Source organism: Bos mutus, chromosome X (genome assembly GCF_027580195.1).
Source record: "Bos mutus isolate GX-2022 chromosome X, NWIPB_WYAK_1.1, whole genome shotgun sequence".
In the NCBI taxonomy this organism is placed as follows: Eukaryota; Metazoa; Chordata; class Mammalia; order Artiodactyla; family Bovidae; genus Bos; species Bos mutus.
Window position 1 is genome coordinate 101,800,215 of NC_091646.1, and position 27,740 is coordinate 101,827,954.

At 39.0% G+C, this 27,740-nt stretch overlaps 1 long non-coding RNA gene across 1 annotated transcript in view; it reads left to right on the forward strand.

Annotated features, from left to right (window-relative positions):
• Nucleotides 1-27,522, forward strand: part of LOC138986423 (uncharacterized) — a 46,575-nt gene extending 19,053 nt beyond the window's left edge. Inside the window, exon 3 of the long non-coding RNA XR_011463272.1 lies at nt 27,422-27,522. This is a non-coding gene — a long non-coding RNA (uncharacterized lncRNA). The remainder of the gene's footprint in view (nt 1-27,421) is intronic.
• Nucleotides 27,523-27,740: the final 218 nt, after the last annotated feature.

Here is a 27,740-nt window from a genome sequence, read left to right on the forward strand (position 1 = left end):
CAAGGGACTCTCAAGAGTTTTCTCCAACCCCACAGTTCAAAAGCATCAATTCTTCTGCACTCAGCTTTCTTTATAGTCCAACTGTGACATCCATACACAACTACTGGAAAAACAGTAGTTTTGACTAGACGGACCTTTGTTGGCAAAGTAACGTCTCTGCTTTTTAATATGCTGTCTAGGTTGGTCATGGCTTTTCTTCCAAACAAGTATTTCCCTATGTCCAGACTTGTGTGTATTGAATTATACACATGAAGTATGTGTAGTTTGTACATCAATTATACTTCAGTATGCTATTGAAAATGTAAGATGTGCAGAAAAGTGCCCAAAACTTAATGGAACAGCATGGTACATTTTCAGAGAGTAAATACCTACATATACCCACCAATCTGATAAAAAAATATAGCATTACCAATACCTTTGAGGCCCCACTCATGCTCACTTCCACTAAGTACCATCATGAAGTAACCATCCTGATTTCTAACACTTATATTAGTGTCGCCTTGTCTTGGACTTTATATAAATGTAATTATATGCTGTATACTCTGCCCAGTTATTTTTAAAAACTTTTTTTATATTGTAGTAAGTTAACAATGTTGTGATATTTTCAGGTGGACAGCAAAGGGACTCAGCTATACATATACCTGTATCCATTCTCCCCCAGATTTCCCCCCCCATCTTGTCACATAACATTGACCAGGGTTCTATGTGCTATACAGTAGGACCTTGTTGGTTATCCATTGTAAATATAGTGGTGTGTACATGTCCATCCCAAACTCCCTATCCCTTCCACCTATCCTTCCCACTATCCTTCCCCCCAGCAACCATAAGTTTGTTCTCTAAGTCTATTTTGTAAATAAGTTCATTTGTACCATTTCTTTTTAGATTCCACATATAAGGGATGTAATACAATATTTTTCCTTTTCTAACTTCACTCAGCATTACTATCTCTAGGTCCATCCATGTTGCCACAGATGGCATTATTTCATTCTTTTTAATGGCTAGTAATATTTTTTGTATATATGTACCGCATCTTCTTTATCCATTCCTCTGTCAATCAACACATAGGTTGCTTCCATGTCTTTTGCTTGGCTTCTTTTGTTGAATATTATGTTGATGCTCATCTGTGTTATGGAACATGGCAGTAATTTAATCCTTCTCATTGCCATATAGAGTTCAGTTGTGAATATTCCTCATTTTGTTTATTCTCTAGAGTTGATATGCATTTAGATTGCTTCCAATTTGGAGATCATATGAATAATACTTCTCTGAATGCCTTTGTATACATCTTTTGATGGATGTACCTACAAACATTAGAGTTATATACTTAGTAGCTGAGTTCCTGTGTCACAGAGTGTACCTGTGTTCAGATTTAGAAGCTACTGCCAAGGAGATTTGCAAAGCAGTTATGCCAAAGTAAACTCCCACTGGCAGGATACGAAGGTTCCAGTTACTCTACAGCCTCAACAATCCTTTAAATTGTCAGGCATTTTAGTTTTCTGCATTCTGATTTCCATAGGCTTATAACTCCTGTTATAAGCCTGTTAAAAAGCCTGCTTACAGGCTTTTTCCTGTAAACTTGCATTTAAAGATATAATAATAGATATTATTTATTTATAAATGTATATTTAAATATGATTTAAACATAAGGACATAAGAATAGGTTAATCTGTATATGATTTAGGGGCAGTAAATTAATTGTATAAATATCAATCATTGCAAATTTCACACGGTTCACGTGTATATAGAGAGAGTGCAAAAGTGAGAGAGAGAAATCTAAATATACACATATTTTCCTCTCTCTCTTTTGATATATAGGAATAAAGATTGATTTTGGTTGGTGACTTATTTATATACTTTATCTTAATAGCAATTTGTTTTAGTAAACATTTAATGACTTTCATTATCCTTTATTTAGGAGCCAAATGAAACATTTTCTACATTTACAATCCAATGATTGGTTATATCATAAAATAAAATCATTGAGAAAAACAGTTTAAATTAATAACACATGCTGGGTCTCTATCACAAAGTTTGATTCAAGAAGTTTATTTTCTTTTTCATTTAAGGAGTTGGATCATTATGCTGCAACTAATGGGAAATAAATACATTTTTAAAGTTTTGCAATAATGATCTCACACTGCTGCATTATTCTTAATTATAAAATGTTACAGTTGATTTCATTCAGTGTTTATCTATACAACAAGGGTTTAATTTTAAATAGATGTAAACCCTTCATTAAAGCTCAAAAAATTCAGCTTATTCCCATTGTTCAGCAATTATATAAAGTCTGTCATTTAAGACCCACAGGTATACTGCTAAAGAAGTAATTGATATAAAAAAAAAAATGTCCTTTATTTTACTATAGGGCTTCCCAGGTGGTGCTAGTGGTAAAGAATCCACCTGCCAATGCAGGAGACATAAGAGACACTTGTTCAATCCCTGGATTGGGAAGATCCCCTGGAGGAAGGCATGGCAACCCACTCAAGTATTCTTCCTGGAGAATTCCATGGACAGAGGAGCCTGGCAGGCTATAGTCCATAGGGTCACACAGAGTCGGACATGATTAAAGTGACTTAGCATGCATATTTCACTATATTGAGCCTTCCTAGAGGGAAGGGAAAGTGTTAGTGTTAGTTGCTCAGTCGTGTCTGACTCTTTGCAACCCCATGGACTGGGGTCTGCCAGGCTCCTTTGTCCATGGAATTGTTCAGGCAAGAACAGTGGAGTGGGTTGCCATTCTCTTCTCCAGGGGATCTTCCCAACCCAGGGATTGAACCCAGTTCTCCTGCATGCAGGTGGATTCTTTATCATCTGAGCCACGAGGGAAGCCCCTGAGGGAAGAGCGATAGACATTAATTATCACTGTTTGCATATATCTAGAAAAGGATCTTAGAAATAATAACAAGGGCTTCTTGTGTTGTTTTTATTCTTTGTTATGATGTAGTCTGATAATAAGGTAGGCTAATCTATGCAGCCCTGAAAGGATCTAAGGTTAGAACCACTGAGTATGGAAAATGGACCCACAGATTAGTACCCAGTCATATTCATTTATCCTTTGAACAAATGGAGCAATTTGCCAGAAGTGCAATATTTTGTCTGCTTTGTCCAGATCTAAGCTCCAAAGTTCTTGGTGTAGACTTAGGTTTGGTCACCACTTTTCTCCTTGTATCATGTCTTTTTCCCTGTTGACATTGTAATTTCTGCCACTAAAGACAGAGTTTACTTTCTCTTTGACTTTGGGCTCAACCATGTGACTCGTTTTGGTCAGTATGTTTTAGTAGAGGTGATATAAACAGGCATGTAATCTACATCTTTGATAGGGCTTACACTCTTGCAGTTCTGCCATAATAATGAGAAGAGAATGGGTCTCAGAATGAACACATGTTAAGTAAAATGGGGCAAGGAACAATATCTAGCAGAACTTGCAATTTGAAACAGTGAAGAGAGATTACCCACTTAGCAATCAACCTGTATACCCATGAATGTGAAAATAAATGCCTGTGGTTGCATGACACCAAGTTGTCTAGGAAGCATTGTTGTAGCAGTAAATAAGTGATACAATTCTTAAAGGCAGGTACCATGTTGAATTCAAGTTTGTCCATAGTACCTATCCAAGTACATGTAGTAAGTAGTCTACAAAAGATTATGGAATGAATATATGAAAAGACCTATTTTCAAAAGCCCAATCTTTGAGTACTTTTCTTCTCAGTATTTTATTATGAAAAGTGAAAGATAAGTTGAAAGAATTGCATGGGGAACATCCATATACCCATCATCTGAATTTGCAAACTTAACATGAACTTTCAGATGGCATTTATAGTAATTAACTGAAACCAGTTAAACTAAAGAATCAAGTATCATCATTTGTTTGTTATATCAATATTTCAGAAAGGAAATAGATCAAGGCTAGTGTGCTGAAGGATCGCTGCTCCATATATCTCTATCAAGATTTTAGGGAGATTAATTGCAATGCCTAAGACAAACTCCATACCTGTTTCTCATATACATGATTCAGTTAAGTGTACAGATTGGTAAGGATAGTTTCTGTCATTCACTATCTGTCCCTGGCATAGTTTAAGAAATGCCCAAATTAATCATTTTAATGCAAGGAGGAGGGGATTCTCTTCAATGGAGTGGAACTGGGCTAGTCCAGCCTTTTCTGGGCTTCCCAGAAAGAGATTTAGGGTCTCTTTCTGGCCTGCACTAGAACTTAGCAGGGCTGTGATGAAGGGGAAAATGCTATTTACATTTCAGAGCTTACCACTTCACCCAATAGACAGATTTAGTAGTAAATACAGACCTTCACGTGTAGAAAGCAAATTAAATGACTATTAAGCTGGGGTTGGAGAAGGAAATGGCAATCCACTCCTGTACTCTTGCCTAGAAAATCCCATGGATGGAGGAGCCTGGTGGTCTGCAGTCCATAGGGTCACAAAGAGTTGGACATGACTGAACAACTTCACTTTCGCTTTTGCTTTCACTTTCACTTATGAAGCTGGGGCAGTACAATCCCTCAGCACTGTGTACATCTCTTCCATGCTATGTGTATTTGTCCTTATACTGTTGGAGCATAAAAAAACATGCATTTAACTCATACTAATTCAAATATGTACATTCAGGACAATTGAGGGATGAGAGAGAGAGAAAAAATATTGCCAGTGCTTCTGCTAGTAATTCTGTTCATCAGATGTTCCCCAGGTAAAAGGTACAGTGGGAGTTATAAAAATCACTGCAGTGGTGACTGCAGCCATGAAATTAAAAGACGCTTACTCCTTGGAAGGAAAGTTATGTCCAACCTGATAGCATATTCAAAAGCAGAGACATTACTTTGCCAACAAAGGTCCGGCTAGTCAAGGCTATGGTTTTTCCTGTGGTCACGTATGGATGTGAGAGTTGGACTGTGAAGAAGGCTGAGTATCAAAGAATTGATGCTTTTGAACTGTGGTGTTGGAGAAGACTCTTGAGAGTCCCTTGGACTGCAAGGAGATCCAACCAGTCCATTCTGAAGGAGATCAGCCCTGGGATTTCTTTGGAAGGAATGATGCTAAAGCTGAAACTCCAGTACTTTGGCCACCTCATGCGAAGAGTTGACTCATTGGAAAAGACTCTGATGCTGGGAGGGATTGGGGGCAGAAGGAGAAGGGGACGACAGAGGATGAGATGGCTGGATGGCATCACTAACTCGATGGACGTGAGTCTGAGTGAACTCCGGGAGTTGGTGATGGACAGGGAGGCCTGGCGTGCTGCGATTCATGGGGTCGCAAAGAGTCAGACATGACTGAGTGACTGAACTGAACTGACTTTTTGGATCCACCCACCCCACCTCTGATTTCTTTTACCTATGTAAGCTTCTTTTTGTTATGGGAGTGATTTCCAGTGTTTAAAAACACATATTATTCATACAATATGACTTTTAAATATAAGCCAACTGCTTAATCTGTTGTCAAACTGAGGAAAGAGAGAGCTCTTCTGAAACTGGATGAGGAACTGTCACTGAGATGGGGTGTTTAGAGAAAACCAACCCTTACAATCTGAAGCTTGATCAAAGGTAATTTTCACTTCAAATGATATCATGTGCACAGTTTAAAAATCTAACCCTCATGTTAAATTGATTTCAGCCCCCTGAGATGAGAATAAAACCTCTGTCTCCCAAACTGAATCATGGAATCTCCAGTCTGTCATGGAAATAAGACTTAGGTCCGTCTAGTCAAATCTATGGTTTTTCCAGTAGTCATGTATGGATATGAGAGTTGGACTATAAAGAAAGCTGAGCACCGAAGAACTGACGCTTTTGAACTGTGGTGTTGGAGAAGACTCTTGAGAGTCCCTTGGACTGCAAGGAGATCCAACCAGTCCATCCTAAAGGAAATCAGTCCTGAATATTCATTGGAAGGACTGATGCTGAACTGAAACTCCAATACTTTGGCCACCTGATGTGAAGAGCTGACTCACTGGAAAAGACCTGATGTTGGGAAAGATTGAAGGCAGGAGGAGAAGGGGATGACAGAGGATGAGATGGTTGGGTGGCATCACTGACTCGATGGACATGAGTTTGAGTAAACTCTGGGAGTTGGTGATGGATGGGGAGGCCTGGCATGCTGCAGTCCATGGGGTCACAGTCAGACATGACTGAGTGACTGAACTCAAACTGAAATATTTATCAAGTGTCGCTACTAATATACACAAATCATAGCTTTACTATTTATCATCTGTAAAATAATTTAAGTAGTTATTTGCCTAATGTTATCTCTTTTTAGCTAGTAGGATTCTGGACATTTTTCTCTCTTTGCTTCACTCTGAGTGTTAGCACATTTCACTGCACAGTCTTATAGATGAATGAATATCTTAATTCAGACACCATCCATGACTGCTTTCCTACTGGATCATATTGACATCCAAAAGGACACTACATGCAAACAGATATGTGACATTTGTCAATATGAATACTTTTTTTTTAATGGCGTATAATTGCTTTACAATGTTGCGTTGGTTTCTGCTGTACAACAATGTGAATCAGCTATAAGTATACATATATTCCCTCCTTCTTAAGCCTCCTTCCCACCCCGCCATCCCACCCCCTCTAGGTCATCACAGAGCATCAAGCTGAGCTCCCTGTGCTATACAGCAGCTTCCCACCAGCTAACTATTTTATACAGAGTAGTGTATATATGTCAGCGCTACTCTCTCAATTTGTCCCACCCTCTCCTTCCCTCCCTGTGTCCACAAGTCTGTTCCCTGCATCTGTGCTTCTATTCTTGCCTTGCAAATACGTTCATCAGTACCATTTTTGCCAGATTCCATTTGTATGTGTTAATATATGATATTTGTTTTTCTCTTTCTGACTTACTTCACACTGTATTACTGACTCTAGGTTCATCCACATCACTAAGATGACTCAATTTCATTCCTTTTTGTGGTTAATATTCCATTGCATATGTGTGCCACAACTTCTTTATTCATTCATCTGTCGATGCACATCAAATTGCTACCATGTCCTTGCTATTGTAAGTAGTTTTGCCATTAACATTGGGATGCATGTGTCTTTTTGAATTACAGTTTTCTCAGGGTATATGACCAGTAGTGAGATTTCTGGGTCATATGGTAGTTTTATTCCACATTTTTTAAGGAATCTCCGTACTGTTCTCCATAGTGGCTGTATCAATTTACATTCCCACTAACAGTGCAAGAGGGTTCCCTTTTCTCCACATTCGCTCCAGCATTTATTGTTTGTAGATTTTTTGATGATGACCAGTCTGACCAGTGTGGGGTGATATCTCATTGTAGTTTTGATTTGCATTTCTCTAATAATGAGTGATGTTGACCATCTTTTCATGTGTTTGTTGGCCATCTGTATGTATGCCTTCTTTGGAGAAATGTCTGTTTGGGTTATCTGGGGTATTTTTTGATATTTACTGAGCTGCCTAACGGAGAAGGCGATGGCACCCCACTCCAGTACTTTTGCCTGGAAAATCCCATGGACAAGGAGCCTGGGAGGCTGCAGTCCATGGGGTCGCTAAGAATCGGACATGAGTGAGCGACTTCCCTTTCACTTTTCACTTTCACACATTGGAGAAGGAAATGGCAACCCACTCCAGTGTTCTTGCCTGGAGAATCCCAGGGACGGGGGAGCCTGGTGGGCTTCCGTCTATGGGGTCACACAGAGTCAGACACGACTGAAGTGACTTAGCAGCAGAGCTGCATAAGCCGCTTGCATATTTTAGAGATCAATTAGCTTTGTTTGCAATATGAATACTTTTATATTATTCCAAATAAATGTAAAGTCATAGTATCCTACCTGAAAAACAAAACAGGGAAAGTAATATGATACAACAGCCATAACACAGAGGTGATCTAATCTGATGAGAAATAAATCTTTTCTTATTTAATCTATTGAATTTTAAGGATTGACTTAGAAAATACCATAGTACTATATAATGCTAACATGTATTGACTGCTTAAAACAAGCCTATGAGGCAGGTACTATTCTTATCCCGATTGTATAGATGAGAAAAATGTCATGAGAAGATAAGTAACTTTTCTAATGTCATATAGCTAGTCAGTGCTAGAATTTGAATCCAAGAAGAGACTGTATATATAACCTCTCTGTCATAGACCTAGTGCCAGGTATATGACACTAATAAGCGAAATCTATACAAATGATTTTCCTTTTTGCCCAGCTAGGAATAAGAATTCTTATATGCATGAATGAGATTCTGAATATCAACTACCCTTTTGTGAAATATATTCCCAAAGCAATATGATTGAACGTGAAATAATAATGGAAAAAAAGAAAAACCTTTAAAAGCATTTTTTCATCTAACACTACCTGAGGAAATAATGCACCAATCAGCAAAATAATGTTCCTTAGATGGATTATCGGCTGCAGAAGTAGCTTCCAAGGCAAGGCATAATTCCTTATCACTAACAATTCATCAGTAAAGGTTTTATGAGTAAAAAACAAAAGCACCCTTTATAGTATCATAACTGTTTTATTAAAGTCCAGATAAAAATCTGAAAATACTGATAATCATTCTAATCATGAATATCTCAAGCATACAATTGCTTCCTGAACCCACATTCTAACTACAGTTTATTGGAGGCATCATTGTCTATTATGGTTTAGCATCTTTAGGACCGGCATTTCTGGAACCCCTGAAAAGAATGAATACAGGGGTTATCTTGCCAATTACTTAGGAAAGACTGAATCTTTGTGTTTTCCTTACACCTGGAGATAGATGTGGTTCTACATTTTTCTGTGTTTTTTATTAAATTCTTAGTACTCAGGGCTCATTCTGATGCAAAGATGGGGCTGGCTATTCTCCGTTTTCTCCCTTTCTCAGGTCTGTTTTTGAACTTTGCTCTGATGTTACCCCCCTACTATTTGAGTACCTATAACTACTCAATAAATATTTGTTGAATAATGAATAGCATCACACACACAAAAACAAAACCAAATTAGTTTTTGCACACCGTCCATGACCACTTTCCTGATGGGTCAAATTGACATCCAGAAGGAAAATTTCAATCCAGCTTAAGCTCTGATTTTATTTGAGGCAATTTTGATGCAACCCAGAACTTTCAGTGGATTACACAGGTCCTGTAATAGCTTTAAGGCTATCACATGTAGCTGGAGTCTGATTCAGATTAACATAGGTGATAAAGTTCTGAGGTAAACAAACAGGGTGTTGGTTATATCCCCATAAATGTAGGTTGAATAATGTATTTTTTATTTTACTCTTCAGTTCAGTTCAGTCGCTGAGTCGTGTCCGACTCTGTGACCCCATGAATTGCAGCACGCCAGGCCTCCCTGTCCATCACCAACTCCTGGAGTCCACTCAAACTCAGGTCCTTCGAGTCACTGATGCCATCCAGCCATCTCATCCTCTGTCGTCCCCTTCTCCTCCTGCCTCCAATCCCTCCCAGCATCAGAGTCTTTTCCAGTGAGTCAACTCTTCCCATGAGGTGGCCAAAGTATTGGAGCTTCAGCTTCAGCATCAGTCCTTCCGAAGAACACCCAGGACTGATCTCCTTTAGGATGGACTGGTTGGATCTCCTTGCAGTCCAAGGGACTCTCAAGAGTCTTCTCCAACACCACAGTTCAAAAGCATCAATTCTGTGGCGCTCAGCTTTCTTCACAGTCCAACTCTCACATCCCTACATGACTACTGGAAAAACCATAGCCTTGACTAGATGGACCTTTGTCGGCAAAGTAATGTCTCTGCTTTTGAATATGCTATCTAGGTTGGTTATAACTTTCCTTCCAAGGAGTAAGTGTCTTTTACTCTTAGACCTTCTATTTAGACCCCTAATATTTGGATCTTCATGTTTATAAACATTACTTTTTTTTAACTTAAAAATCACAAAATGTTTGTTTCACCTTAATTACAATATACCGTTAGAACTCCTAAGTACAATTTGAATGTTAGGTAAAAGTACTATTTTAAAAGTTTGAATGTTATGTCCACCTCTTGCTTTTTGAATCATCAGTGCCTGAAATAGGCACCATCTATATCAGCAAAGACACACTTGACACACTTACATTGTAAAAAAAAGAGCTTTCACCATGAAAATACTCAACTTTCAAACTTCCAAGTGGATGGTTTCCAATTGGGGAGCACACAGTACTTTCGTAGGTAGTAAGAATAGGGCCTGACAAAGGATTCTAGCTAAGTCTATGTGGGTAGAAATTTCAGTCAAGAGGGAAAAAATATCTCATGAGAAAGATATTATAGAGAGGAACACATTTTAAGTAATGCTGTAGGAAGTAGAGATAGAGCACCTTCCCAAAATTTGGCATAAACAAATGCATGTCACCAGATTATAGGGTGAACAGGCCTCCTAGCAAAGAGTCAGTAAGGAAACACCTTTTTACTAACAGCTCCCATTGATGTGACCTGTTAGTAAAATTCAAACCTCAGGATGACGTGATACTCTTTTCTCATACATAAGTGAGAAAAACTTGGTAACAACATGAGATCATCCCATAAAAGAGATTAAAGGGGATCTGGGGCAACTAAGCCAGCAAAGCATATTGGCTGAGGGTATAGAATCTTGGATTGGATTGTCTGGATGTGATCCTGTTTTTTTTTTTTTTTTACATTTACCTTTATATCTGTGAGTAAATGGTTTGGCCTTTCAGGTCTCAGCTTGCTCATCTCTAAATCATACCAAATAGAACTCTCCAAAAGGAGGACACAAAAAGTAGGGAAAGCTCTTGCAATGGTGTCTGTGCTACAGGACAGTTGGAGGTGCAGGTTTGAGATGGCAACAAGATTCATAAGAGAAACACTGGCTTCAAGCTGATGCTGCATTTTCATAGCTTAATAGATGTTACCTGTTACTGTTCCAGTTAGCAAATAGGTAATATTATATGTGAGTGAGTGTGTACCCTCACCACCAAGGAAGGTACGTTGTTAATACATGAAAGTGAAGACTGCCAGAAGAATCTAAATTATCCACTGAGACAGTAACTATGTTGAGACTACTAAGAATGCTATTTTTGCCTGATAAGTTATCCAGTTCCCCCTTATTCTAGTAAAATGTATTGCAGTTTTTCTTGGGAGGTTATTCTTGGGAGGTCTGTTCAGCCAAATTTGCCTGTTACTCCAGGCATCTCTTGAATGCCTACTTTTGCATTCCAGTGCCCTATGATGAAAACGACATCTTTTGGGGGTGTTAGTTCTAAAAGGTCTTGTAGGTCTTCATAGAACCATTCAACTTCAGCTTCTTCAACATTACTGGTTGGGGCATAGACTTGGATTACCGTGATATTGAATGGTTTGCCTTGGAAACCAACAGAGATCATTCTGTAGCTTTTGAGATTGCACCCAATACTGGATTTCAGACTCTTTTGTTGACTATGAGAGCTACTCCATTTCTTCTAAGAGATTCTTGCCCACAGTAGTAGATATAATGGTCATCTGAATTAAAATCTCCCATTCCAGTCCATTTTAGTTCACTGATTCCTAAAATGTCAGTGTTCACTCTTGCTATCTCCTGTTTGACCAATTCTAATTTACCTTGATTCATAGACCTAACATTCCAGGTTCCTATTCAATATTGCTCTTTACAGCATTGGACTTTACTTCCGTTGGATCATAGAAAAAGCAAGAGAATTCCATAAAAACATCTACTTCTGCTTTATTGATGATGCCAAAGCCTTTGACTGTATGGATCACAACCAACTGGAAAATTCTTCAAGAGATGGGAATACTAGACCACCTGACCTGCCTCCTGAGAAATCTGTATGCAGGTCAAGAAGCAACAGTTAGAACTGGACATGGAACAACAGACTGGTTTCAAATTGAGAAAGGAATATGTCAAGGCTGTATATTGTCACCCTACTTATTTAACTTATATGCAGAGTACGTCATGGGAAATGCTGGGCTGGATGAAGCACAAGCTGGAATCAAGATTGCTGGGAGAAATATCAATAACCTCAGATACGCAGATGACACCACCCTTATGGCAGAAAGGGAAGAGGAACTAAAGAGTCCCTTGATGAAAGTGAAATAGGAGAGTGAAAAAGCTGGCTTAAAACTCAGCCTTCAAAAAATGAAGATCATGGCATCTGGTCCTATCACTTCATAGCAAATAGATGGGGAAACAATGGAAACAGTGACAGACTTTATTTTCTTGGGCTCCAAAATCACTGCAGATGATAACTGCAGCCATGAAATTAAAAGACACTTGCTCCTTGGAAGAAAAATTATAACCAACCTGGATAGCATATTAAAAAGCAGAGACGTTACTTTGCCAACAAAGGTCCGTCTAGTCAAAGCTATTGTTTTTCCAGTAGTGATGCATGCATGTGTGAGTTGGACTGTAAAGAAATCTGAGCGCTGAAGAATTGATGCTTTTGAACTGTGGTGTTGGAGAAGACTCTTGAGAGTCCCTTGGACTGCAAGGAGATTAAACCAGTCAATCCTAATGGAAATCAGTCCTGAATATTCATTGAAAGGACTGATGGTGAAGCTGAAACTCAAATACTTTGGCCACCAGATGTGAAGAACAGACTCATTGGAAAAGACCCTAATGCTTGGAAAGATTGAAGGCAGGAGGAGAAGGGGTTCACAGAAGCTGAGATGGTTGGATGGCATCACCAACTCGATGGACTGAGTTTGAACAAGCTCTGGGAGTTGGTGATGGACAGAGAAGCCTGGCATGCTGTAGTCCATGTTGTCTCAAAGAGTCAGACACGACTGAGCGACTGAACTGAACTGATTCCTTCCTCAGACTCATGCACTTCAGATGGGAATAACTCACCTTTCTATCTAAGGGTGGGATTTACTTTGCAGGCTTGTGCACTCATGTTTAATTCAAGAGGAATATGTAACTCGGCTTAGGCCAATGAAGGTGACCTTGGATTTTTTACCAGAGTTAACGACAACAGAGAAGTATTTGCTCAGCCATCAGTTTATCACACTTAAGGTTGAGTGTCAGTGGCCTGGTACCAAATGGATAAAGTCTGCCTGAGAACAAAGGATGCACATAAAAATGTAATGACGAAAGATGAAAAGAGGGTGAAAATGAAGTCTCCGGTTGTCTATTAATTGCAGTCTGTAAGATTCCAGACCAATATAGGAAATGAATTGAGAGGGGAGATGCAAATGAAAAGACAGGCTGCTTAACCAGAAAGAGCAAAATCCACAACAAATAGTCCTGAGAAGCATATGCCAAGGTGAACCAATGCCGAAAGTGGATTAATGGCTGGGAGAGCTGGTCTAAAGGATTTACGATGTCCCTGGCACATACAAACAGTCTATGGTAAGTAAAGATGAACTGCATCAGGCTGTATTCCTGGAAAAGATTGGCAGAACTTTTGAGCTCAGAACATATTCCAGTCTGCTGGCTGAGATGTGGGCTTGGCTGCTCTGAGGCATTAAAAACCCAGTGGGGATGGAGAAACCACCTGTTATCCAAGAGCCAGAAGCCAAAGGAGATCAGAGATCACATGGAAGATGAAACTGATGTTTAAAAAGACTATTTCCTGATTGTGCTGAAAAGTTCTCCTTGGATCCAGTCTGAGCAGCCTGGAGATGGAGGAGGACCATGGTCTATATCTGGGATGATAGAGGTCAGGTTTTGCCATTTAATGTTGTTAGGAAAATACAAGAGAACTACTCATATGCTTTCCCCAAACTACTGTCTAAGAAAAAAGGTCAGTACAGACCATTTTTCATAATGCTTGTCATTCAAATGATATAAACTTTTAAAGAATGGTAAAAATGGAATAATTTCTCTTATTAGTAGGTGAAAATCTTATTATTCGGGACTTGTCATGTGGCATTAGATATTTGCATGGAAAAAGAATTCAAAGCAGCAGCATTATATGTGATATTAAAATATTTCTCATTTTTCTGGTTAATAGAATAATATTAATGAGATGAAATACTCTGGAGATGGTTAATCATGGTTAGACTAATACAAGCAAACATTATAGGGTTATGTGATGCATTCTGGGTAGAGTTTTTCTATAAATTAGGTAAGGTGAAAAGTGTATATGCAAAAGTGTCAATATATAGAACATCATCCTTAAGAATTGTAGAAGATTGAAAGCTGCATATTTAGTCATTTGAATACTTAAACATGAAGCCATGTGCTTTAGCAGCCTACTGTAACTTCTTCACAATTTACTACATGATGTTAATAATAAGCATACAATATTTAATGGGTGCTTACTAGCAATATATCAAGTGGTTTCACATATGCTTTCTTATTATCAGACTTTCCTCAGAGCCCAGCACACCATGAGTTCAAATGGTATCATATTAGAAGTAAAAGCCTCAAGTTCAGTGACTCTTACCCCAGGTACTGATAAAGGATATCTACTTGCCTGCAGAAATCTCACTCAGATCTGAGAGTCTGCAGGTATTAATTGGTGTGTGCTCACATATGTGCCTATACTTGCTGAGTACCGCCATATCCACAGACAGTAGATATACATTAGAAACTGCAATTAATTTCCAGTCATCGCTGGACACTTCGTTACTCCTCCAGACATCCAGAGACCTCTCAGTCTCTGATAGTCATACCCTAAGTGCCAACATGTCCTCCTGTGAAAGCAGACACTTAGAGTCGTTGCTGAGCACTGCAGATGAAGCATGGGCCCCCTTCTGCTGGCAGAGCTGTCCGGAGGTGGTGTGGTGGAGTGAGTGGTATGCCAAGTGCTTTCCTCTTCTTCTGTCCCCAAGTGTCCTAGTGTGTCGCCATGCTGTACACAATTTCTAATGGAAGTGATCTTTCTGGTTTTTGTTTTTACCTGTAATCCCCTACCCCCGATATTTTTATCCTGATATTCCACAAGACTTCTACAGGGAGAGGGGAGGCAGGGTGGGGAGATGAAATCAGATGACAAATATCAAAAAGGGATGGCGTGTTTAATTTAGGATCAGCTGTTCTTTCTAGTAACCAAGGCTTTACTGTATCAAGTTCATCTTACTTAGCTCCTACCCTAGTGGCTCAGACAGTAAAGCGTCTGTCTGCAGTGCAGGAGAACCGGGTTTGATCCCTGGGTTGGGAAGATTCCCTGGAGAAGGAAATGGCAACCCACTCCAGTATTCTTGCCTGGAAAATCCCATCGACCGCGGAGCCTGGTAGGTTACCGTCCATGGGGTTGCAAAGAGTCGGACACGACCGAGCGACTTCACATTCACTTTTCCTCAGAATTAGCTCTACTAAAAGCCCTCTCATCCCCTAAATCAGAACTTTTTTTTCATGGTTGCTCGGGCCAGAATCTTTATTTTTGAAATTTTTTTTAGTTTTTTTAAAATTTTGAGTATACTCAAATTGCTTTACAGTGTTGTGTTAGTTTCTGCTGTATAGCAAAGTGAATCAGCCATACATATAAATATATTTCTTCTTTTTTGGATATCCCATGGCTCAGGTGGTAAGGAATCTGCCTGCAATGCAGGAGACCCGGGTTTGATCCCTGGGTTGGGAAGATCCATTGGAGAAGGAAACGGCAACCCACTCCAATATTCTTGCCTGGAGAATTTCATGGACAGAGGAGTCTGGCAGGCTATAGTCCATGGGGCCACAAAGAGTCAGACACAATTGAGTGACTAACACTTGTCACTTGTAAATATAGGGATAATGGAGATATTACATTACGTTCCAAGCGTGGTTTTATCTTTAGACACAGCTTTGTCCAAGGACTTCAATGATATATTCAAGGTTTATCTCTCTTTTTTTTTTTCCATCTCTCTGTTGTTCTTTGTATTGTCCCTGTCTCAGGCAAGCCAGAAGGGGGGAAAAATGATAGCAAGATAGCACTTCTTTATTCTTGGTTCCAGAAAATGTCATTGGGATGAATTTGATGGCTCCAAGTTGAGTAACTGGGCCCACACCTTAGCCAGCCACTGTGGCCAGGGAGACAGAGTATGCTGATTGCCAACTCTTGTTACTAGGCAGGGAAAGCCATGTAATTAACATCTCTATGAGTTAGGGGGAGGATAGTTTACCAAGAAGAAAAATAAGCTGGGCAGTCACAGTCATTTACTAGACCCCTGCTCTCAACAGATATCTGCAGGGCCAATTTGATCACAAAATAGTGTTGTTGTTCAGTCACCCAGTTTTGTCCAACTCTTCATGACCCCATGGACTGCAGTACCCCAGGCCTCCCTGTCCCTCACCATTTCCCCGCGTTTGCCGAAGTTCATGTCCATTGCATCAGTGATCCCATCCAGCCATCTCATCCACTGACGCCCTCTTCTCCTTATGCCCTGAATCTTTCCCAGCATCAGGGTCTTTTCCAAGGAGTTGGCTGGTGACCAACTCTGCATCAGGTGACCAAAATATCGGAGCTTCAGCTTCAGCATCAGTCCTTCCAATGAGTATTCAGGGTTGATTTCCTTTAAGATTGACTGGTTTGATCTCCCTGCTGCCCAAGGGACTCTCAGGAGTTTTCTCCAACACCACAGTTCAAAGGCATCCATTCTATGGCGTTCTGCCTTCTTTATGGTTCAGCTCTCACAACTGTGCATGACCCCTGGAAAGACCGTAGTCTTCACTACACATACTTTGGTCGGCAGTGATTTTGCTTTTCAACACATTGTCTAGGTTTTTCATAGCTTTCCTGCCAAGAAGCAGTTGTCTTCTGCTTTCATGGATGCAGTCACTGTTCACAATGATTTTAGATGCCAAGAAGAGGAAATCTGTCACTGCTTCTGCCTTTTCCCCTTCTATTTGCCATGAAGTGATGGGGCCAGATGCCATGATCTTAGTTTTTTTTAACATTTAGTTTTAAGCCAGTTTTTTCACTCCTCCTTCACCCTCATCAAGAGGTTCTTTAGTTCCTCTTTGCTTTTTACCATTAGAGTGGTATCATCTGCATATCTGAGGTTGTTAATATTTCTCCTGCCAATCTTGATTCCTGCTTGTGATTCATCTGGCCTGGAATTTCTTATGATGTGCTCAGTGTATAAGTTAAATAAACAGGGTGACAACAAACAGCCTTGTCATACTCTTCCTGAACCAGTCAGCCGTTCCATACAGGGTTCTAACTGTTGCTTCTTGACCTGCGTACAGGTTTCTCAGGAGACAGATAAGATGGTCTGGTATTCCCATCTCTTTACGAGTTTTCCACAGTTTGCTTCCCAGGAAGTACTAGTGGTAAAGAACCTGCCTGCCAATGCAGGGTACATGGGTTCAATCCTTGGGTTGGGAAGGTGCCCTGGAGAAGGGCATGACAACCCATTCTAGTATTTTGCTTGGAGAATCCCATGGACAGAGGAGCTTGGCAGGCTACAGTCCATAGGGTCACAAAGAGTCAGACATGACTGAAGTGACTTAGCACACACGCACAGTTGGTTATGATCCACACATTCAAAGGCTTTAGCATAGTGTGGATGTAACAGAAGTAGAAGTTTTTCTGGAATCCCCTTGCTTTCTCCATGATTCAGCAAATGTTGGCAATTTGATCTCTGGTTCCTCTGCCTTTTCTAAACCCAACTTGGACATCTAGAAGTTCTTGGTTCGCATAATAGTGAAGTTGCTCAGTCGTGTAGATTTTGAGCATGACCTTACTAGCATGGGAGATGAGTGCAATTGTCCAATGGTTAGCACATTCTTTAGTACTACACTTCTTGAGAATTGGGATGAGGATTGACCTTTTCCAGTCCTGTGGCCACTGCTGGGTCTTCCAGATTTGCTGACATATTGAGTGCAACACTTTGATAGCATCATCTTTTAGGGTTTTAAAAAGCTCTACTGGAATTCCATCACATCCACTAGCTTTATTGATAGCAGTGCTTCCTAAGGCCCAGTTGACTTCACACTCTAGAATGTTTGGCTCTGGGTGGCTGACCACACCATCATGGTTATCCTGTTCATTAAGATCTTTTTTGTACAGTTCTTCTGTGTATTCTTTCCATCTCTTCTTGATCTCTTCTGCTTCTTCTAGGTCTCTATCATTTCTGTCCTTTATTGTGCCCATCTTTGGGTGAAATGTTCCCTTGATATTTCCAGTTTTCCTGAAGAGATCCTAGTCTTTCCCCTTCTGCTATCCCCTACTTTTATGCACTGTTCATTGAAAAAGGGCCTTCTTGTGTCTCCTTGCTATTCTCTGGAACTCTGTGTTTAGTTGGGTGTACCTTTCCCTTTCTCCCTTGCTTGTCACTTCTCTTCTTTCTTCATTTTTTTGTAAAGCCTCCTCAGACAACCACTTTGCTTTTCTTGCTTTTCTTTTTTTGGGGGATGGATTTGTTTGCTGCCTCCTGTACAGTATTATGGACCTCCATCCATAGTTCTTCAGGTATACTCTTTACTAGATCTAATCCCTTGAACCTGTTCAGCACCACCACTGCATATTCATGTGTGTGTGAGCACACTCAGTCATGTCTGACTGTTTGCAATCCCATGGTTCCTCTGTTCATGGGATTTCCCAGGCAAGAATACTGGAGCGGGTTGTCATTACTTTCTCCAGGGAATCTTCCCAACCCAGGGATCAAACCTGGGTCTCTTGTGTCTCCTGCATTGGCAGGCAGATTCTTTACCAGCTGAGCCACCAGGGAAGCCAGCATATTCATAGGGGATTTGATTTAAGTCATACCTGTCTGGCCTAATGGTTTCCTCTGCTTTCTTTAGTTTAAGCCTGAATTTTTTTCTATGACAAGCTGATGATCTGATCCACAGTCAGCTCCAGGTCTTGCTTTTGCTGACTGTATACAGCTTCTCCATCTTCGGTTACAAAGAATGTAATCAATTTGATTTTGGTATCACAGAGTATGTCCAGATAATTCAGAACCTCAGAAGTAGGAATGACGGTTTAAATTCTTCCCTTAGCTCATCACAAAGAGGGTTGAAAATTGGGTCTCACTGCTCCAATTCCTATGTTCCTTTGGCCAGACTCTCCTTTCCTAATTATAATGTGTTTTCACATTTCAAAACAGCATTCCTTGCTATAATTATTCAGGCACATCAAGAGAAAATACAACTTTGAAGAAGTCAGAAAAGCACATTTGGGGTTCACTTCTGAACTCTTAAAGCAGGATCTTCGGGGTTTCCTCCCATGCCTGCTTTGGCTTGTACTGGTCCATTGTCATTGGTATAGTCCAGAAGGGTGAACTGTCTGATAAAACATTGGCTTCCCTGCTATAATGAAAGTTTCCATTCAACCAGATATGTGCATTTTTGTTCACACCAACTTGCACAAAAAGAACAGACAGCTATGTCTTATCAGGGATTTAGTGAGCCATCAGTGGAGTGCTATGTTCTGAGGTGCTGCCAATTCTATGGCTCAGATTCCCTATATTTGACCCAACCTTCTAGCCAGGGTATTTCCAGAAAGAAATGTCAGCGGTGCTTATGTTTTTCTGTGCTGAACCAAACACAGCAGTAGTTTCACGTCAGAGTGAATACAACACAGAAGCAGTATGTCATTAGCTTCGGCATGGCCACCTCTTAAAGTCACCATACTTAGGAGGCTCCTCAGCTACCAGTGTGATTGAATATAAAGTTAAAAGCCAAAAGAAAAAGAAGGGATTGTTTCTATTCTTAAGAAATTTAAGGCCTTAAATGATATATTAAAATGGCTATGCTTTTTAGTATGGGAAAGCTGGCAAGGGCAAGATGAGGAACAGTCATGCATCCACAAAGGACTGCTTGCCGAAGGATCAGCATCCTTAATATTTATGCACAGTGAGATTTGAGAAACGATTTGAGGCAGTTGTCACCAACCTCTGCAGGATATCGGGATCCCCTGGGGAGGATTAATAAACAGTGTTGCCTGGATCCTAGCCCTGGAGATTCTGACATAATTGGTCTGGGGTGCAGTCTAGGTACTACTCCCCAAGTGATTCTAGTGCACAGCCAAGGTTGAACCCCACCTAGGCCAGGGAACTATCATAGTGTTTCATGAAAATGCCTACAAAAGTGTTTTCAAAGCATTTCTCTTAGGAGAACTGTGAAGAAAGTGTTCATCAGTATAGTAAAAAGAAATTGGGAATGCTTTTCTAGGGGAAATGATAGTACATATGAAAACTCAGAGGCAACCCCAAGATATGAATGCTCAAAAATAATTAGGTTTGGAATTCAGAGGGCTGTGAACATGGCAGAGTGGAAAATAGGAACTTTTAGGTAAAGGAGAATGAAGTGGAGAACTTTAGACCCTGGATCAGAAAATTGAATTCAGCTTGAGAGCCAGTTGAGAGCCACCATAGGTATCTGCAGATAGCAGTGGCATGATGAAAACCATGACTGAAAGAGAACATGAATAATAGCAAAGTGAGGTAGTTAATCTGGTGTATCTTGGAAAGAATCAACTCCAGGGAGCTTTATTTCTGTTTCTCCCTAACAGGCATTTTTAGCTACAAAGATGAAGTAATTACTCTGACATTAAAGAAACTGCATGTGGGATCATTAGTTAGCTACTATTTGCTACTCTGAGTTTACATTATCTGAAGAGCTAGGTCAGACCACCACTGTTAGTCTCCAGTTAAAGAGTGGTAAGAATGAAGATTTAGAGTTCAGGTTGTCTTGGTTCGGTTTACCACTTAACCTACAAGCAAGCCTCACAAGAGGGTACGTGTGAGTGATCACGTGAGAAGAGTTTACAATCATGAACCTGCTGCTTTTAAAACTATTTTATTTAGGCTTTTACGGATGCACTCGAGGATCCAGTCAATAAAATAGGACATTGCTGCCGCACCACTTCAGTAACATACTTCCTCAGTTTAATTCACCCTCTGTTGTTGGGGCAGGGGTTGGCATAAAGTCTGCCAACCATGCCAGGCAACTGGATATGATGGTGCTTGTTACCATGGCTGAGGACGTGCAGTTGACGGTAGGTTCTATGTAGGAAACATGAAGGTACAGGATGGACAGTTGAGGTCATTCAGTTGAGGTATTTCTACTCTAAATATAAGAAACTAAAATTCGTTAGTGCAGGAGACCATCAGATTGTGGTGGCCCTAGCACCTTGGTAGCCAAACGTAAGCAAACCTAAACCTAAGCAAGAGCCAACACACTCTTAACATGCATTGAATGGAAACTTTAGAACAACCAATCACAAACGACCCTCTGGGCTTTCTCAAATAAGGCAACCACCTAAGCTATACCAAATCAAATAATTGCTTTGCTTCGCTTCCTCCTCTTCTCTCTAAAATCCATGCCCTGGCTCCTGTTTGCAGAGTGCTCTTAACCATTTCTGGTTTGGTGCCGCCTGATTCAAAATGATGTTTGCTCAAATAAACACTTGAACATTTAATACAGCTTAGTTTATTTATTTTTTAACACTTGTAACCAACTTGGTAGTAGCTGTCAGATCCTGGCCAGTACCCCAGGATTATATTCCCCTCTCCCAACATATTGGACATTTTGCCTCCTATCTTATGCTTCAAACTGTAGGACATGGTTTATGTGGCATAGTTCCTCAAGGTGTGATCCTACACCATCTGTATTAAAATCTTGTAGGCTTCTTTCCCTCAAAATGTTATTCCTCAGTCCTACCAGAGACTTATAGAAACAGAATATGTGGTGTGCAGAATCTATGAATCTGAATTTGTATAGGCCATCCAAGCAGTGAAGTTTAAAGACTGCTCCTCAGGTTACTTTCAAACCCAGTGTTTCCTAAAATCAAGAAGTTGGATGCTAAGCAGATTGGATACCAGCATCCTCAGGTGTACCTGCATGGCACCAGGTATCCCGTCCTCACTAGACAGAAATCCCCCCTGGTCCAGCTGACCATGTTTGGTCCCTTCCCAGAATCAGGGTCACCATCTCAGACTCCCATGTGCTTTGACCATCAGTAATCCCTCTGCTCAATTCTGATCCTAAATCTCAGTGATTCCTATGGCCTCCACTAGCTTATTATGAACTTCTATGTATTCTTCCTTTGCAGTCTGAGGTAGGAAAGTGATGAAATATTTCTAGCCTTTTGTGTGTGTGTGTGTGTGTGTGTGTGTGTGTGTGTGTGTGTGTGTTCTTAAAATCTCAGCCTTATGGTCTGACAGTAATGAGAGAAGATTAAGAAACTTCACAAAGTAGACATACATATTTGGACAGGGATGTTCTAGACGATACTCTGATCTCAAGTAGTAGCCTAGATAGCAAATCTAAGCCCAGGGAAAAGGGGAACCACAATGGAAATGCAGGGATGTTACTCCATAAGAGAATTCTTTATTGGGAGATCCAAAATCAAACTGTGCTGATTTCCTAATGAATGGCAATGTCAGTGGAGAAAACAACAGTCCATACTGGGAAGTCAGGATTGACAGATTTGGGTATAACAGTGCTCCAGATATTAGTCTTTGGTTTAAGGGCAAAATTTCACCCTGTTGGAGTAAAGGTAGTATTTTTCTTTTAGTTTTTATCTCTTAGGAAAGTTACCAAATCAGGAATTCACAAACAGGGAGCCTCACTTTGGTTTATGATGTGGGAACATATCATAGCACCTTCTAGGAGAAAGGGTGACTTGATGGGCTGGAGCCTCCTCAATCCCTCCTGCTTCTAGTTAAGTGGGGTCTCACCTAGGCTGCCTGTCAGAATCATCTTCAGAGCTTCTTCCTTGTTGTTATTTTGTTGGTATAGATCCAAGAACCATCTAATGAGAATCCTGGACAACTGTGCATTTTAAAATTGCTCAAGCAATTCATAGGAACTACGAGGTTAAGAGCTACAGTCCTCAGAATCAGAATTGGGCTGAACCTGAAAGGGGGTGGGGCATCAGGTAATGGGGGCGGGGTGAAAGTGGCAAGTGGATGGAACTACTGGTCCAATCAAAACAGGCTTCTGGCAAAGTGCTGTGAGGAAAGTGAACCCTTAGAAAGCATAAGAGTGCTTCCTCTTTTCGAGTGCACCTACTTCTTAAGATTGTAAAGTATGAATTAAAAGAGTTCTGCATTGTATTCCAAAATTATGGAAACCACTACTATCCCTTGAATGGGGAGCCTTATCTGCACCTTTGCCTTTTTCCTTCTCCACCAAATATAGGGTACCTTGACACACAGAGCATTTTTTTTTTTACAACCTGTGGACCATTAGGCATTTAGGTCTAGTATTCAAAAGAATTTCCTACTATAAGAAATCTCTGAAACATCTAAAGAAAGTAATTTTGGCACTTTTCTATCATTCAAAAATTGTTAACTGATTCGATTCTCACCTCTCAGGTATATTATTTTAGATAAAGGAATTTCAGTGGCAGCAATTCTTTCATAGCTGTTCAGAAAACCCATTACAAACAACCACAGGAAGGCAGCCATCATTTCTCCAAAAGTGAGAGTAAACACAAGGCTTAATCTGTTCATGTGCAGTAAACAGTTTAGTTTTGAAGGAAGAATCTTAAGTGAAGCTTTTATTTCTCTCTGGTCATTTCGATCTCTGTGGTTGAAAGATATTACTGAGATAAGGAAGCGTCAAAACGTAGTGCCAGGTAATCAGAGTTGACGGAATATAGCTGTGTTGGGGAATTATTGTCTTAAATCTTCCCTGGCTCAAGACAGTAAAGTTGGGACCCTTTACAGACTTTCTTCTGAGGTGGCTTGAGCTAAGAATCAAGCCTTTAGGGACTTGGTATATAGATTAACCCATACAACAGTATCAATTCCAAGTAGATTAAATACAGAAATGCAGTTAAAAAACAATACACACAACATAATTATAATAACATGAGGGTAAATATTAATTTGATCCCTGGTCAATGAAGGTCCTTATAAATATATTTTTAAATAGTATTTGTGACTATGTAAAGACTTAAAATTTTATCATAAAAATAAACATGAGACAAGTAGATACATTGGGAAAAATACTCTGAAATTATATAGCAAAGTAGGTCTTAATATTGTTACATAAAAACACTCAAAACTAATAAAAGAACATGAACTAGGAACTTTAAGTGAAAAGTAAACAAGAAACATTAATAAACCTACAGATTCATACAATATCCAAGAAAGTAAATTAAAGCAACAATGAAACTCCACTGACCAAAATTTTTGTTCATTTATTTGTACTATAATGACAATGAGTGTGTTGGCACACAACCATTCCATAAAACTGCTTTCCAGAATATATCAAAAATGCTCAGAGCCTAACTCGGCTATTTAACTTTGGAAAGTTATTTTTTAGAAATCAGAAATACTCAGAAAGATGTAATCATAAGGTTGAACACTACAGAAAGGTGTACATCATGAAACTGGTAGAATATACAATAATGGTAGGGAATAGATCAATTGCATTATTAATTATAATTGCAATGAATATTGAGCAACAATTAGATTGTCAAAGAATAATGAGGAAAATCTTACAGTATTACAAGTGGTTAAACATAAAATAACATCCACAGTAATCTATAATAGTTTAAATTATGAAGTTTAAATAAATGACTAGAGTTATATAGAATAAAACAAAAAGTTCTAGATATAATAGGGTGGTGAGATTTTTGTTTTATTCTTTGTAATTTTTAAAAGTTCCCAAATTTTCCAGAATGAAAACAAATACTGGAATAAGTACAATCCATGCTAATACGGAAAAAGTAAAAAAACAAAGTAGCAGTAGTATCAACAATATAAAACAAAGAATAAAGAAAATAAAGAAGGCAGAAAAAGTCATATTAGACAAGAGGCCCATGTGCAAAAGCACCAGAGTGGAAAAGAGTTTGAGATGTTCTGGGAACTCCGAGTAATTTCATGTGGCTAAGTCACAGGCTATATAAGGACTCAATTCTTATGTTTAGATTTTTATTTTATATTGGAATATAGTTGATTTACAATGTTGTGTTAGTTTCAGATGTACAGCAATGAGATTCAGATATATCTGTTCTTTTGCAAGTTCTTTCCCATTTATGTTATTACAGAATACTGCCTAGAGTTTCCCGTGCTATACAGTAGGTCCTTGATGGTTTTATGTGAGGATCCAGGATGGGGAACACATGTATACCTGTGGCGGATTCATGTTGATATATGGCAAAACCAATACAATATTGTAAAGTTAAAAATAAAAAAATAAAAAAAAAAAAGAATAACAAAAAATAAATAAATAAATAAATAGAGCAGTGTATATGTGTCAGTCTCAAATTACCAATCTATCTCTATACCACCACCCCCAATCCTTCCCCTCTGGTAATCCTAAATTCCTTCTCTAAATCAGTGAGTCTGTTTCTGTTTTGTAAATAAGTTTGTGTGTGTTGTTTTTTTTAGGTTCTGCATATTAAATGATGTTTGTCTTTATCTGTCTTAACTTCACTCAGTATGACAATCCCTAGGTCCATCCATATTGCTGCAAATGGCATCATTTTATTCTTTTGAATAGCTGAGTAATATTCCATTGTGTATACGTACCACATCTTCTTTATCCATTCCTTTGTTGATGGACATTTAGGTTGCTTCCATGTCTTAACTATTGTAAACAGTGCTGCAATGAACACTGGGATACATGTATCTTTACAGGCCTTGTTTTTCCTCTGGATATAGGCTCAGGAGTGGGATTGCAAGGTCATATGGAGCTCTATTTTTAATTTTTTAAGGAACCTCTATGCTATTCTTCACAGTGCCTATACCAATTTACATTCCCATGAACACTGTAGAAGGGTTCCTTTTTCTCTGCAGCCTCATCAACATATGTCATTTGTAGACTTTAATGATTGCTATTCTGACTAGTGTGAGGTGATATTCATTGTAGTTTTGATTTGCATTTCTCTAATAATTAGCAGTGTTGATCATCTTTTCATATGCCTCTTGGCCATCTGTATGTCTTCTTTGGACAAGTATCTGTTTAGGTCTTCTGCCTTTTTTTTTGTGATTGGGTTATTTGTTTTTATGATATTAAGCCACAAGAGCTGTTTATAAATTTTGGAGACTAATCCCTTGCTGGTAGCATTGTTTGCAAATATTTTCTCCCATTCTGTGGGTTGTCTTTTTGTTTTGTTTATGGTTTCCTTTGCTGTGCAAAATCTTTTGAATTTAATTAGGTCCCATTGTTTATTTTTGTTTTCCATTACTCTGGGAGATAGATTAAAAAGATATTTCTGCAATTTATGTCAGAGACTGTTCAGCCAATGTTTTCCTCTAAGAATGTTATAGTATCTGATCTTACATTTAAGTCTGTAATTCATTATGAGTTTATTCTTTGTGTATGGTATTAAAGAGTGTTCTAATTTCATTTTTCTACATGTGGCTTTTTCAGCACCTTTTATTGAAGCAACTGTCTTTCCTTTGTAGTCTTGCCTCCTTTGTTGTAGATTAATTAACCATAGGTATTTTTTTTTAAATTTCGCTACATGGTATGACATGTGGGATCTTAGTTCCCCAACCAAGGTTTTTACATGCAACCCTTGCAGTGAAAGTATAGAGTCTTAACCACTGAACTCCCAGGGAAGTCTCCATGGGTTTATTTCCGGGCTTTCTATGCCATTCATTACATTGATCTGTATTTCTGGTTTTGTGCTCAAGTACCATATTGTTTGATGACTACAGCTTTGTAGTATAGTCTGGAGTCAGGGAACCTGATTCCTCCAACTCCATTTTTCTTTCTCAAGATTGCTTTGGCTTCCCAAGTGGCGCAATGATAAAGAATCTGCCTGCCATTGCAAAAGATGCAAAAGACATGGGTTTGAAAAGTAGTTCTGATAGAAGGATAAAAAATAGGGACAGAAAGTGGTACAGCCAAGGATGCAGACTGGGATAGTAGCATCATGGTGGACCTTGGATAAGGAATAAGAACTTTATCTTATGGACAAAAAACATGCACTGAAAGGATTTGAACAATGAGGGAAAGGATTTGCATTTTTCAGTTATAAAAACTCTACATGATCATTGTAAAAGAAATCAAATCAAAGAAGGTTAAAGTAAAAAAGATCCCCTCCTGTTCTGGTCTTCAACCACAAAACTACTACTGTTGGTATTTTATTTCCTTACAAATAGACACATAGACAGACACATATGTGCATTAGTTTCCTTTATGCACATGTAAAACCATGCATTATATATGTATACACACACATATATACTTGATATATTTTGAGTATTTTTTCATATCAGTACATATATATCTACATCTAGTCTTAAAAGAATTTATTTCCTTCTAGCATGTATCTTTATTTAACTTCCCATCTCTTATTTGACATCAAGGTTGCTCCTTTTATTAAACCAGTGTTAAATAGATGTGAAAAATTATAAATCAAGTTGTAAAACCCTCTTCTCACTAATTTTTATTTTGTTTCAGAAAAATTATTTTTCATAAAATGTGTTATTTATGTTAATGTGAATGGGTTGGAAGACAATTAACTAGGGGTCTCTCATGTTTGTACACTTTCTGGTGAGAGGAGGCACTCACGCCCTTTGTTCTGGGCTACTTTTTCAGTTTATTTACTGAACAGCCTGGGAGACAGAGATAGTGTCTTTCTCAACTGCAAAGAGAAGTTATACATTTTTATAATTATAAAATGATTATTAAAAAATGTCAGGATCCTAAACTAAGGTTCCTCTCCTAGAATACGACTGACTGCATGTGCCCATGTAACCTGGTACTCTTCATTTTTCCCTGTGGGAAGTGGCATTCAGAATTGGTGAAAGACAATTACAATACTCTGACCACTATTAATGTAAGTTATTTCCTTTCTCATTTCTTTTGCAGCATCCACAAAACTGTGGCAGGCTAACTTGTAAAATCTCAGATGTATCACAGTTCTAAACAATTTATTAAACAGTATCTCAGTTTCAATTTTAATAGTGAACATATAAATAGATATAACACAAATAAATAAAGGCTTTTTATTCTTTCAACAAGTGTAAGGCCTGATACATTTTTTA